Below are 12,600 nucleotides of genomic sequence, written 5' to 3'. Positions count from 1 at the left end.
TGGGAATGTTAATCTTCTCAAATAATAGGGCGTTAATGAAGAAATCTTTTCAACGCATTCCTTATGTGTAATTACTGTAGTTTAACCCTTGTGATGCATAACAATACTGCGCCGGATTTAATTGAATTGGAGAGCCATGTTTTACGCACCGCATTTGATTCAACCACAGCCAACCACGGCTACCCCCCTTTTTCGTCGGCTAAAAATGGCACAAAGACGCGCTGGCTTTAGGACTTTTTACAAGTTTGGTCTTCCCCTTTAAAAGTCTGCAGCCCTAGCGGTGATCATTGGACTGAAAACTCTGCGGAGGGAAGAAGAGAATGAAATAGCTTGAACAAGAAGCGGGGATCATGGCGGCACCGCTCGTGCGGGACACTCTACCTGACCACTGGTCCTATGGAGTCTGTCGAGATGGCAGGTCTTCTTCATCAAGTGAGCATGCACTGTGATGTTTTAAATTTAAGTTTTACTGATGAAACGGGTTAATTATGCAGTTATTCACGTTTTCCTCGTCCAGTAACAGGTGTCTGTTTCTTTCAGTGATAAAACTCACAGCACTACTTGGCTCCATCCCCGTACGGGTGAACCTGTCAACTCTGGACACATGATACGATCAGGTACGCGCAGGAATTAATACTACGATTTTTCATGACTGCTGTGCACATTGTGCTTTAGTCTACCGCTTCTAGATATGTAAAGATTCACGTAGCCCATTGTATTCATGTTTTAGATTTACCACTGGGATGGGAAGAAGGATTCTCGGACGAGGGGGCCAGCTACTTCATTAAGTAGGTGCAGCTTTATGTTGTTAATGTATGGGATGTGTGTGACTCCAATAACGTCCGATTCGAGCTCAAATGGCTCATAGCTGTGGGCTACACACAAACACCGTCCTGTCCCAACGCGTATTGATGTGTGGGTAGAACGCTTGAAGGCATGCAGTCTTTTAAATGCATCATTTGCAGTGGGTTGAGCAATGATGACGTTGCAATGTAAGCCATCACTTTCTTTCTCACCGTTACACATAAAAAGACCCCAGGTGTTCATGGATACAATGTTGCACTAGGACACAACGCACTGGTTTGCTGATTTGGTTGATCATTTCTGAATGTCACAGAGTAGCCTATTGCTCCTGACTAGCCTCATATGAGACTATTAGGCTACTGGCTAAACGATAACAAATGCTGTATAGCATAGCATAGCCTACTACTTCATGCAAATGTTTAGTCACAGGGATTTCTGCTATGTTAGACTATTCTGGCTTTATATGATACAGTATATTGCAAAGTCATTGCCAACCACTAATTGTTATTTTTCAGGACCATTTTATTATGATTTATTAAGTAATTTATCTATAGTTTTTTCAAATTATAGACTGCTGTCTTTAAACTTTTAGCCTAACATATACATCAGTAGCCTATGCTTACTTTAGGTTTCAGACAGAAATGACCCAGGTCTATTATAAACCAGCACTTTGAAACACATTTCCGGTTATTTTGACAGAACTCCCCAAAGATGAGATGCATTTTTCATTAAATCTGAGACTTCTCTTCATTGAGAAAATATTATTGTGTTTGACCAACAACCTAATCCTATATTGTTTTGAGAAAGGTCATGTTTGCTTGTCTTCAGGATCTGTAGCTAGATAATATTCTTTTCATTTACTTTCTTTCTATTTAGAGCATCTGTGTTTGAGGAAGAGAGAGGACTGAACACACACTTGATGCTGCTTTACGACACACACACACACACACACACACACACACACACACACACACAGATGTGATGTAATTTCCCATCTGTCCCATGGATACGCCTGCATGGAGTGTTTGAACATGTATGGTTCAGTTTTGCATCACAATATATTGTGATTTGATTACAGACATCACAATAGATTGACAGGCTATATTGATGCTCTATGTTGAAGTTCTCATGCCAATTAACTCTTGCTTTCTGCCCACATCATTTAGAAAATAAAGGCAATGCCAAGCAGGACTGAAAGAAATCTATTGAAATTCAGCTCACACCCTCCAATACGCAAGACCTCTACCTACTCTCTCCATTAGTTGTGTGTGTGTGTGTGTGTGTGTGTGTGTGTGTGTGTGTGTGTGTGTGTGGCTGGGGAAGGGGCAGGAGAGGGGCTTGTGTGTCTGTGACCATATGGTGACAGAGATGTATAGCATGATTACAGTCTTGAGGCAGCGAGGACAGGATCCCCGAAGTCACACTTTCTCTATCCAGAAAAGTATTATGGCTCCCAAAAACCAATCCACCACATCAACCAGAGCATTCTGTCAGTCTTTGCCTTTCTCTTGGCCAATACCAGGCTGTGCTATATTTGTAGAAGTAACATTAAACCATTCACTCTCGCTACAGTATTTTATTTGTTTACCCAGACACTCAGTAGAGAGCCATTTGCATTAGCTAGCTGGGTATTTCCTTCTGCAGTGTTTCACATCATGTTTGTTGATGGGAATCAACTCTGTAGGCTGTGGCTGCCAGTTTGTAGCAGATGGGTCCCTGTAAGAGGGAGAAAAACACAGAGCAGATAACAGACCACTCTGAAAACCAACTGATAAATTATGCTAACAATGACAACTGACAAGTCTACTTTTCCTAGCCACTGTGCTTCTACATCTGCATTGCTTGCTGTTTGGGGTTTTAGGCTGGGTTTCTGTATAGCACTTTGTGACATCTGCTGATGTAAAAAGGGCTTTATAAATACATTTGATTGATTGATTGATACTGTAAAGCAAGTGTAGACATGGAGAATGCATGAGCAGTGGTCCCTCATTGTGAACCAATGGAAGGAGGACTCCTCCCACCATGGGTGGTTTCTGGTGGGAAGCAACTCGGTCACAGTTTCTAAACCCAGAGGCGCAACATCACGAGACTTCCGGGAACATTTGCGAAACAGACCAAACAGACCAGGCTGGGGTTTGAGAAGTCAATGAGAGAAGTGAAAAATTATTCTTTAGTTGTTAATTTTCTCGAACTCTAAAGGCACAACCTAGTTTCGAGCCAATGTCTTAAGTAGTTATTAAATATGTTATTACTACAACCTTGTGAAAATGACAAATGTACACATTTTCTTTATCGTCAAAAACAACTTTATATCGAAGGATTGCCTTTGATTTGACATTTACATTTTAGTCATTTAGCAGACGCTCTTATCCAGAGCGACTTACAGTTTAGTGAGTGCATACATTTTTCATACTGGCCCCCCGTGGGAATCGAACCCACAACCCTGGCGTTGCAAGAGCCATGCTCTACCAACTGAGCTACACGGGGCCCTGCACGACTGCCTGCACATGCACAGTTTGGCGTGAAATAACAGTTAGACCCGATTACTTCTTTCTACGCATGAGCTTAGCTAGCCAACGTCGCCAAGTGTGATTGGGGATTTCTATTGGAGAAGCAGTTTTAGCCTTCATACTGTACTGTCTTTGAATCAGTGTTTTCCACTAGCGCCGGCTGTCGGCTAATTAGCCGGTTACAGACTCATTTTCAGCTGGCTACATTTTCCACTTCATATTAACTGGGCTACTTTTCATTTAACAGTTTCAATTCGGTAGTCCGTCGAGCCCTCTCCCGCTAGAATGAATGATATGCATCTTTTAGCGATCTATTGATTGGATAGGTGCCTGTCAGTCAGAAAGAGAGCAATAACGGGGAAACGCAGCAGAGAGGAACAGGCGAAGGGAGAGTTTTCATTGTCGCCAAAATCTGTCCAAAATAAGCCCTATGCATGTCTATGGGCTTATTTTGGACCTAAGCTTGCCGCCTGCCTTCCGGCCTTTGGGACAACTACTCCCAATGTTAGGGCGGAGACATGAGCATCTCGTCATTATATAAAGATCTCTGGTTGCAGTCAAATTTCTTTACACGGTGGGGAGAGAGCATGATGCTCGTGAATTTGCACATCCAATGTAATGTACAGTGCATTCGGAAAGTATTCAGACCCCTCCCTTTTTCCACATTTTGTTACGTTACAGCCTTATTCTAACATTTATTAAATTATTATTTTTCCTTATCAATCTACACACAATACCCCATAATGACAAATCGAAAACAGTTTTTTTTTGCAAATGTATTACAAATAAAAAACTGAAATACCTTATTTACATAAGTATTCAGATCCTTTGCTATGAGACTCGAAATTGAGCTCAGGTGCATCCTGTTTCCATTGATCATCCTTGAGTTGTTTCTACAACTTGATTGGAGTCCACCTGTGGTAAATTCAATTGATTGGACATGATTTGGAAAGGCACACACCTGTCTATATAAGGTCTCACAGTTGACAGTGCATGTCAGAGCAAAAATCAAGCCATGAGGTCGAAGGAATTGTCCATAGAGCTCCGAAAAAGGATTGTGTCAAGGCACAGATCTGGGGAAGGGTACCAAAATTGTCTGCAGCACTGATGGTCCACAAGAACACAGTGGCCTCCATCATTCTTAAATGGAATACGTTTGGAACCATCAAAACGCATTCTAGAGCTGGCAGCCCGCCCAAACTGAGCAATCGGGGGAGAAGGGCCTTGTTCAGGGAGGTGACCAAGAACCCGATGGTCACTCTGACAGAGTTCCAGAGTTCCTCTGTGGAGATGGGAGAACCTTCCAGAACGACAACCATCTCTGCAGCAGTCCACCAATCAGGCCTTTATGGTAGAGTGGCCAGAGTTTGACAAAAGGCACCTAAAGGACTCAGACCATGAGAAACAAGGTTCTCTGGTCTAATGAAACCAAGATTGAACTCTTTGGCCTGAATGCCAAGCGGCACGTCTGGAGGAAACCTGGCACAATCCCTACGGTGAAGCATGGTGGCGGCAGCATCATGCTGTGGGGATGTTTTTCAGCGGCAGGGACTGGGAGACTAGTCAGGATCGAGGGAAAGATGAACGGAGCAAAGTACAGAGAGATCCTTGATGAAAACCTTCTCCAGAGCACTCAGGACCTCAGACTGGGGCGAAGGTTCACCTTCCAACAGGACTACGACCCTAAGCACACAGCCAAGACAATACAGAAGTGGCTTCGGGACAAGTCTCTGAATGTCCTTGAGTGGCCCAGCCAGAGCCCGGACTTGAACCCGATCAAACATCTCTGGAGAGACCTGAAAATTGCTGTGCAGCGACGTTCCCCATCCAACCTGACAGAGCTTGAGAGGATCTGCAGAGAAGAATGGGAGAAACTCCCCAAATATACACTACCGTTCAAAAGTTTAAGAACACCTACTCATTCAAGGGTTTTCTTTATTTTTACTATTTTCTACATTGTAGAATAATAGTGAAGACATCAAAACTATGAAATAACACAAATGGTAACACAAAAAAGTGTTAAACACATCAAAATATATTTTATATTTGAGATTCTTCAAATAGTCACCCTTTGCCTTGATGACAGCTTTGCACACTCTTGGCATTCTCTCAACCAGCTTCACCTGGAATGCTTTTCCAACAGTCTTGAAGGAGTTCCCACATATGCTGAGCACTTGTTGGCTGCTTTTCCTTCACTCCGTGTTCTGACTCATCCCAAACCATCTCAATTTGTTTGAGGTCGTCGAGGCCAGGTCATCTGATGCAGCACTCCATCACTCTCCTTCTTGGTAAAATAGCCCTTACACAGCCTGGAGGTGTGTTGATCATTGTCCTGTTGAAAAACAAATTATAGTCCCACTAAGCCCAAACCAGATGGGATGGCGTATCGCTGCAGAATGATGTGGTAGCCATGCTGGTTAAGTGTGTCTTGAATTCTAAATAAATCACAGACAGTGTCACCAGCAAAGCACCCCCACACTATAACACCTCCTCCTCCGTGCTTTATGATGGGAACTATACATGCAGAGATCATCCGTTCTCCCACACTGCGTCTCACAAACACACGGCGGTTGGAACCAAAAATCTCAAATTTGGACTCCAGACTAAAGGACAACTTTCCACCTGTCTAATGTCCATTGCTCGTGTTTCTTGGCCCAAGCAAGTCTCTTCTTCTTATTGGTGTCCTTTAGTAGTGGTTTCTTTGCAGCAATTCAACCATCAAGGCCTGATTCACACAGTCCCCTCTGAACAGTTGATGTTGAGATGTGTCTGTGACTTGAACTCTGTGATGCATTTATTTGGGCTGCAATTTCTGAGGCTGGTAACTCTAATTAACTTATCCTCTGCAGCAGAGGTAACTCTGGGTCTTCCATTCCTGTGGCGATCCTCATGAGAGCCAGTTTCATCATAGCGCTTGATGGTTTTTGCGACTGCACTTGAAGAAACTTTCAAAGTTCTTGAAATGTTCCGTATTGACTGACCATCAAATCAAATCAAATCAAATTGTATTGGCCACATGCGCCGAATACAACAGGTGTAGACATTACAGTGAAATGCTTACTTACAGCCCTTAACCAACAATGCATTTATTTTTTTATAAAAAAAAGTAAAATAAAACAACAAAAAAGTGTTGAGAAAAAAAGAGCAGAAGTAAAATAAAATAACAGTAGGGAGGCTATATATACAGAGGGGTACCGGTGCAGAGTCAATGTGCGGGGTCACCGGCTAGTTGAGGTAGTTGAGGTAATATGTACATGTGAGTAGAGTTAAAGTTACTATGCATAAATAATTAACAGAGTAGCAGCAGCGTAAAAAGATGGGGTGGGGGTGGGGGTGGGGGTGGTGGGGCAGTGCAAATAGTTTGGGTAGCCATGATTAGCTGTTCAGGAGTCTTATGGCTTGGTGGTAGAAGCTGTTGAGAAGTCTTTTGGACCTAGACTTGGCACTCTGGTACTGCTTGCCGTGTGGTAGCAGAGAGAACAGTCTATGACTAGGGTGGCTCGAGTCTTGGTATATAGGTCCTGGATGGCAGGAAGCTTGGCCCCAGTGATGTACTGGGCCGTACGCACTACCCTCTGTAGTGCCTTGCGGTCGGAGGCCGAGCAGTTGCCATACCAGGCGGTGATGCAACCAGTCAGGATGCTCTCGATGGTGCAGCTGTATAATTTTTTTAGGATCTGAGGACCCATGCCAAATCTTTTCAGTCTCCTGAGGGGGAATAGGCTTTGTCGTGCCCTCTTCACGACTGTCTCGGTGTGTTTGGACCATGATAGTTCGTTGGTGATGTGGACACCAAGGAACTTGAAGCTCTCAACCTGTTCCACTACAGCCCCGTCGATGAGAATCGGGGCATGCTCTGTCCTCTTTTTTTTCCTGTAGTCCACAATCATCTCCTTTGTTTTTGTCACGTTGAGGGAGAGGTTGTTATCCTGGCACCACACTGCCAGGTCTCTGACCTCCTCCCTATAGGCTGTCTCATCGTTGTCGGTGATCAGGCCTACCTCTGTTGTGTCGTCGGCAAACTTAATGATGGTGTTGGAATCGTGCCTGGCCATGCAGTCATGGGTGAACAGGGAGTACAGGAGGGGACTGAGCACGCACCCCTGAGGGTCCCCCGTGTTGAGTATCAGTATGGCAGATGTGTTGTTACATACCCTTACCACCTGGGGGCGGCCCATCAGGAAGTCCAGGATCCAGTTGCAGAGGGAGGTGTTTAGTCCCAGGATCCTTAGCTTAGTGATGAGCTTTGAGGGCACTATGGTGTTGAATGCTGAGCTGTAGTCAATGAATAGCATTCTCACGTAGGTGTTCCTCTTGTCCAGGTGGGAAAGGGCAGTGTGGAGTGCAATAGAGATTGCATCATCTGTGGATCTGGGGGCGGTATGCAAATTGGAGTGGGTCTAGGGTTTCTGGGATAATGGTGTTGATGTGAGCCATGACCAGCCTTTCAAAGCACTTCATGGCTACAGACGTCAGTGCTATGGGTCGGTAGTCATTTAGGCAGGTTATCTTAGTGTCCTTGGGCACGGGGACTATGGTGGTCTGCTTGAAACATGTTGGTATTACAGACTCAGTCAGGGACATGTTGAAAATGTCAGTGAAGACACTTGCCAGTTGGTCAGCACATGCTCGGAGTACACGTCCTGGTAATCCATCTGGCCCTGCGGCCTTGTGAATGTTGACCTGCTTAAAAGCCTTACTCACATTGGCTACGGAGAGCGTGATCACATAGTCATCTGGAACAGCTGGTGCTCTCATGCATGTTTCAGTGTTGCTTGCCTCGAAGCGAGCATAGAAGTGGTTTAGCTCGTCTGGAAGTCTTGTGTCACTGGGCAGCTCGCGGCTGTCCTTCCCTTTGTAGTCTGTAATAGTTTTCAAGCCCTGCCACATCCGACGAGCATCAGAGCCGGTGTAGTACGATTCAATCTTAGTCCTGTACTGACTCTTTGCCTGTTTGATGGTTCTTCGGAGGGCATAGCGGGATTTGTTATAAGCGTCCGGGTTAGAGTCCCACTCCTTGAAAGCGGCAGCTCTACCCTTTAGCTCAGTGCGGATGTTGCCTGTAATCCATGGCTTCTGGTTGGGGTATGTATGTACGGTCACTGTGGGGATGACGTCATCAATGCACTTATTGATGAAGCCAGTGACTGATGTGGTGTACTCCTCAATGCTATCTGAAGAATCGAGGAACATGTTCCAGTCTGTGCTAGCAAAACAGTCCTGTAGCTTAGCATCTGCGTCATCTGACCACTTTTTTATTAACCGAGTCACTGGTGCTTCCTGCTTTCAAAGTAATGATGGACTGTCGTTTCTCTTTGCTTATTTGAGCTGTTCTTGCCATAATATGGACTTGGTCTTTTACTAAATAGGGCTATCTTCTGTATACCACCCTACCTTGTCACAACACAACTGATTGGCTCAAACGCATTAAGAAGGAAAGAAATTCCACAAATTCACTTTTAACAAGGCACACCTGTTAATTGAAATGCATTCCAGGTGACTACCTCATGAAGCTGGGTGAGAGAATGCCAAGAGTGTGCAAAGCTGTCATCAAGGCAAAGGGTGGCTACTTAGAAAAATCTCAAACAATTTTTTGGTTACTACATGATTCCAAATGTGATATTTCATAGTTTTGATGTCTTCACTATTATTCTACAATGTAGAAAATAGTAAAAATAAAGAAATACCCTTGAATGAGTAGGTGTTCTAAAACTTTTGACTGGTAGTGTAGGTGTGCCATGCTTGTAGCATCATACCTTAAGAAGACTCAAGGCTGTAATCACTGCCAAAGGTGCTTCAACAAAGTACTGAGTAAAGGGTCTGAATACTTATGTAAATGTGATATTTTTTGCAAACATTTCTAAACACCTGTTTTTGCTATGTCATTATGAAAAACAATTTAATCCAATTTAGAATAAGGCTGTAACGTAACAAAATGTGGAAAAAGTTATTGTTTTCTGACACATTCATTTAGGACTATTTTCTTTCGCTCTTTTCACATAGCCAACCACGCGGAGTCGTGGCACAAAGTAGGCTATTTACTGTGCTGCGTTTGAAAACTGAACAGCAAATGTTTAGTAGTTTATAAAAGGTGTTGAACTGAGTGAATAAGGCAACAGTCATATAATATAATTGGCTTAACAGCCCATGTGTATTATTTAACATTACTTTAAAAATAGTACTCACTTAAAGGAATGGGTAATTGTTTACAAGTTGCTAGCTATTCCATAACGCCATCACCAAAAAACAGATATTTTGATCTTCTTCTGTGGTTTGGTAACTTCCTGTTCTTCGACGGACTCTGGCTGGACTGAAGACGATGCAAAGTCTCACAACAGAGCCTTCAACCGCAGGGGGCCGTTGCGTTTCCACTCCAATGTGGACATCCCCATTGAAATGCATGACATCTGGATCAACGTAACGGAGTGCTTATGGTTAATATGAACGAGGCTTGACTCTCGTCTCGTCAGTAGTGAGTATGGTTATAAGCACACATAAACAGGATTATTAGGGAAATCGTTCTTCTTGCAAAGCATGTACACATTTTTATCAAATTATTATATTAATCAAATCAAATCAAATTTTATTTGTCACATACATGTGTTTAACAGATGTTATAGCGGGTGTAGCGAAATGCTTGTGCTTCTAGCTCCGACAGTGCAGTAATATCTAACAATTTCACAACATATACCCAATACACACAAAAAAGTAAGGAATGGGATTTAAGAATATATACATATATGGACAAGCAATGACAGAGCGGCATGGACTAAGATACAGTAGAATATTATAGAATAGAATGCAGTATGAGATGAGTAATGCAAGATATGTAAACATTATTAAAGTGACTAGTGTTCCATTTCTTAATGTGGCCAGTGATTTCAATAGGCAGCAGCAGCCTCTAATGTGCTAGTGATGGCTATTTAACAGTCTGATGGCCTTGAGATAGAAGCTGTTTTTCATTCTCTCGGTCCCATCTTTGATGCACCTGTACTGACCTCGCCTTCTGAATGATAGCGGGGTGAACAGGCAGTGGCTCAGGTGGTTGATGTCCTTGATGATCTTTTTGGCCTTCCTGTGACATCGGGTGCTGTATGTGTCTTGGAGGGCGGGTAGTTTGCCCCCAGTAATGCGTTCGGCAGACTCTGGAGAGCCCTGTGGTTGTGGGCGGTGCACTTACCGTACCAGGCGGTGATACAGCCCGACAGGATGCTCTCAATTGTACATCTGTAAAAGTTTGTGAGGGTTTTAGGTGATAAGCCAAATTTCTTCAGCCTCCTGAGGTTGAAGAGGCTCTGTTGCGGCTTCTTCACCACACTGTCTGCGTGGGTGGACCATTACAGTTTGTCGTGATGTGTACGCCAAGGAATTTGAAGCTTTCCACCTTCTCCACTGCGGTCCCGTCGATGTGGATAGGGGGGTGCACCCTCTGCTGTTTCCTGAAGTCCACGATCATCTCCTTTGTTTTGTTGATGTTGAGTGAGAGGTTATTTTCCTGGCACCACACTCCCAGAGCCCTCACCTCCTCCCTGTAGGCAGTCTCGTCATTGTTGGTAATCAAGCCTACTACTGTTGTGTCGTCTGCAAACTTGATGATTGAGTTGGAGGCGTGCTTGGCCACGCAGTCATGGGTGAACAGGGAGTACAGGAGGGGGCTGAGCACGCACCCTTGTGGGGCCCCAGTGTTGAGGATCAGAGAAGTGTAGATGTTGTTTCCTACCTTCACCACCTGTGGGCGGCCCGTTTGGAAGTCCAGGACCCAGTTGCACAGGGCGGGGTTCAGACCCAGGGCCTTGAGCTTAATGATGAGCTTGGAGGGTACTATGGTGTTGAATGCTGAGCTATAGTCAATGAACAGCATTCTTACATAGGTATTCCTCTTGTCCAGATGGGATAGGGCAGTGTGCAGTGTGATGGCAATTGCATCGTCTGTGGATCTATTGGGGCGGTAAGCAAATTGAAGTGGGTCTAGGGTGACAGGTAAGGTAGAGGTGATATGATCCTTGACTAGTCTCTCAAAGCACTTCATGATGACAGAGGTGAGTGCTACAGGGCGATAGTCATTTAGTTCAATTACCTTTGCTTTCTTGGGTACAGGAACAATGGTGGCCCTCTTGAAGCATGTGGGAACAGCAGCCTGGGAAAGGGAGAGATTGAATATATCCATGAACACACCAGCCAGCTGGTCTGCGCATGCTCTCAGGACGCGGCTAGGGATGCCGTCTGGGCCGGCAGCCTTGCGGGGGTTAACATGCTTAAATGTCTTAATCACGTCGGCCATGGAGAAGGAGAGGCCACAGTCCTTGGTAGTGGGCCTCGTCAGTGGCACTGTGTTATCCTCAAAGCGGGCGAAGAAGGTGTTTAGCTTGTCTGGAAGCGAGACGTCGGTGTCGGCGACGTGGCTGGTTTTCTTTTTGTAGTCCGTGATTGTCTGTAGACCCTGCCACATACATCTCATGTCTGAGCCGTTGAATTGCGACTCCACTTTGTCTCTATACTGATGTTTTGCCAGTTTAATTGCCTTGCGGATTGAGTAGCTACACTGTTTTGTATTCTGCCATATTTCCAGTCACCTTGCCATGGTTGAATGCGGTGGTTCGCGCTTTCAGATTTGCGCGAATGCTGCCGTCTAACCACGGTTTCTGGTTAGGGTAGGTTTCAATTGTCACAGTGGGCACAACATCACCTATACACTTCCTGATAAACTCAGTCACTGTTTCAGTGTATATGTCTAAATTATTTTCGGAAGCTACCCGGAACATATCCCAGTCCGCGTGATCAAAACAATCTTGAAGCGTGGATTCCGATTGGTCAGACCAGCGTTGAATAGTCCTTAGCACTGGTACTTCCTGTTTGACTTTCTGCCTATAGGAAGGGAGAAGCAAAATGGAGTTGTGGTCAGATTTGCCGAAAGGTGGGCGGGGGAGGGCCTTATAACCATCCCGGAAGTTTGAATAGCAATGGTCTAGGATTTTAGCAGCGCGAATACAACAGTCGATATGTTGATAGAACTTCGGCAGCCTAGTCCTCAAATTTGCTTTGTTAAAATCCCCGGCTACAATAAATACAGCCTCAGGATATGTGGTTTCCAGTTTGCATAAGGTCCAGTGAAGTTCTTTGAGGGCCGTCGTGGTATCGGCTTGAGGGGGGATATACACGGCCGTGACTATAACCAAAGAAAATTCTCTTGGGAGATAATACAGTCGGCATTTGATTGTGAGATATTCTAGGTTGGGTGAACAGAAGGACTCGAGTTCCTCTATGTTACTACAATTACACCACGAGT

General features: G+C 44.5%; 1 pseudogene; it reads left to right on the top strand.

Annotated features, from left to right (window-relative positions):
- The first annotated feature begins 325 nt into the window (after positions 1-325).
- LOC123484408 overlaps positions 326-12,600 on the top strand; it is a 121,740-nt pseudogene continuing 109,465 nt past the window's right edge.

The sequence above is a fragment of the Coregonus clupeaformis genome, unplaced genomic scaffold, assembly GCF_020615455.1.
Source record: "Coregonus clupeaformis isolate EN_2021a unplaced genomic scaffold, ASM2061545v1 scaf0304, whole genome shotgun sequence".
Classification (NCBI taxonomy): Eukaryota; Metazoa; Chordata; class Actinopteri; order Salmoniformes; family Salmonidae; genus Coregonus; species Coregonus clupeaformis.
Note: the sequence above shows the minus strand (reverse complement) of the source record. Positions and strands in the feature narration are given on the sequence as shown.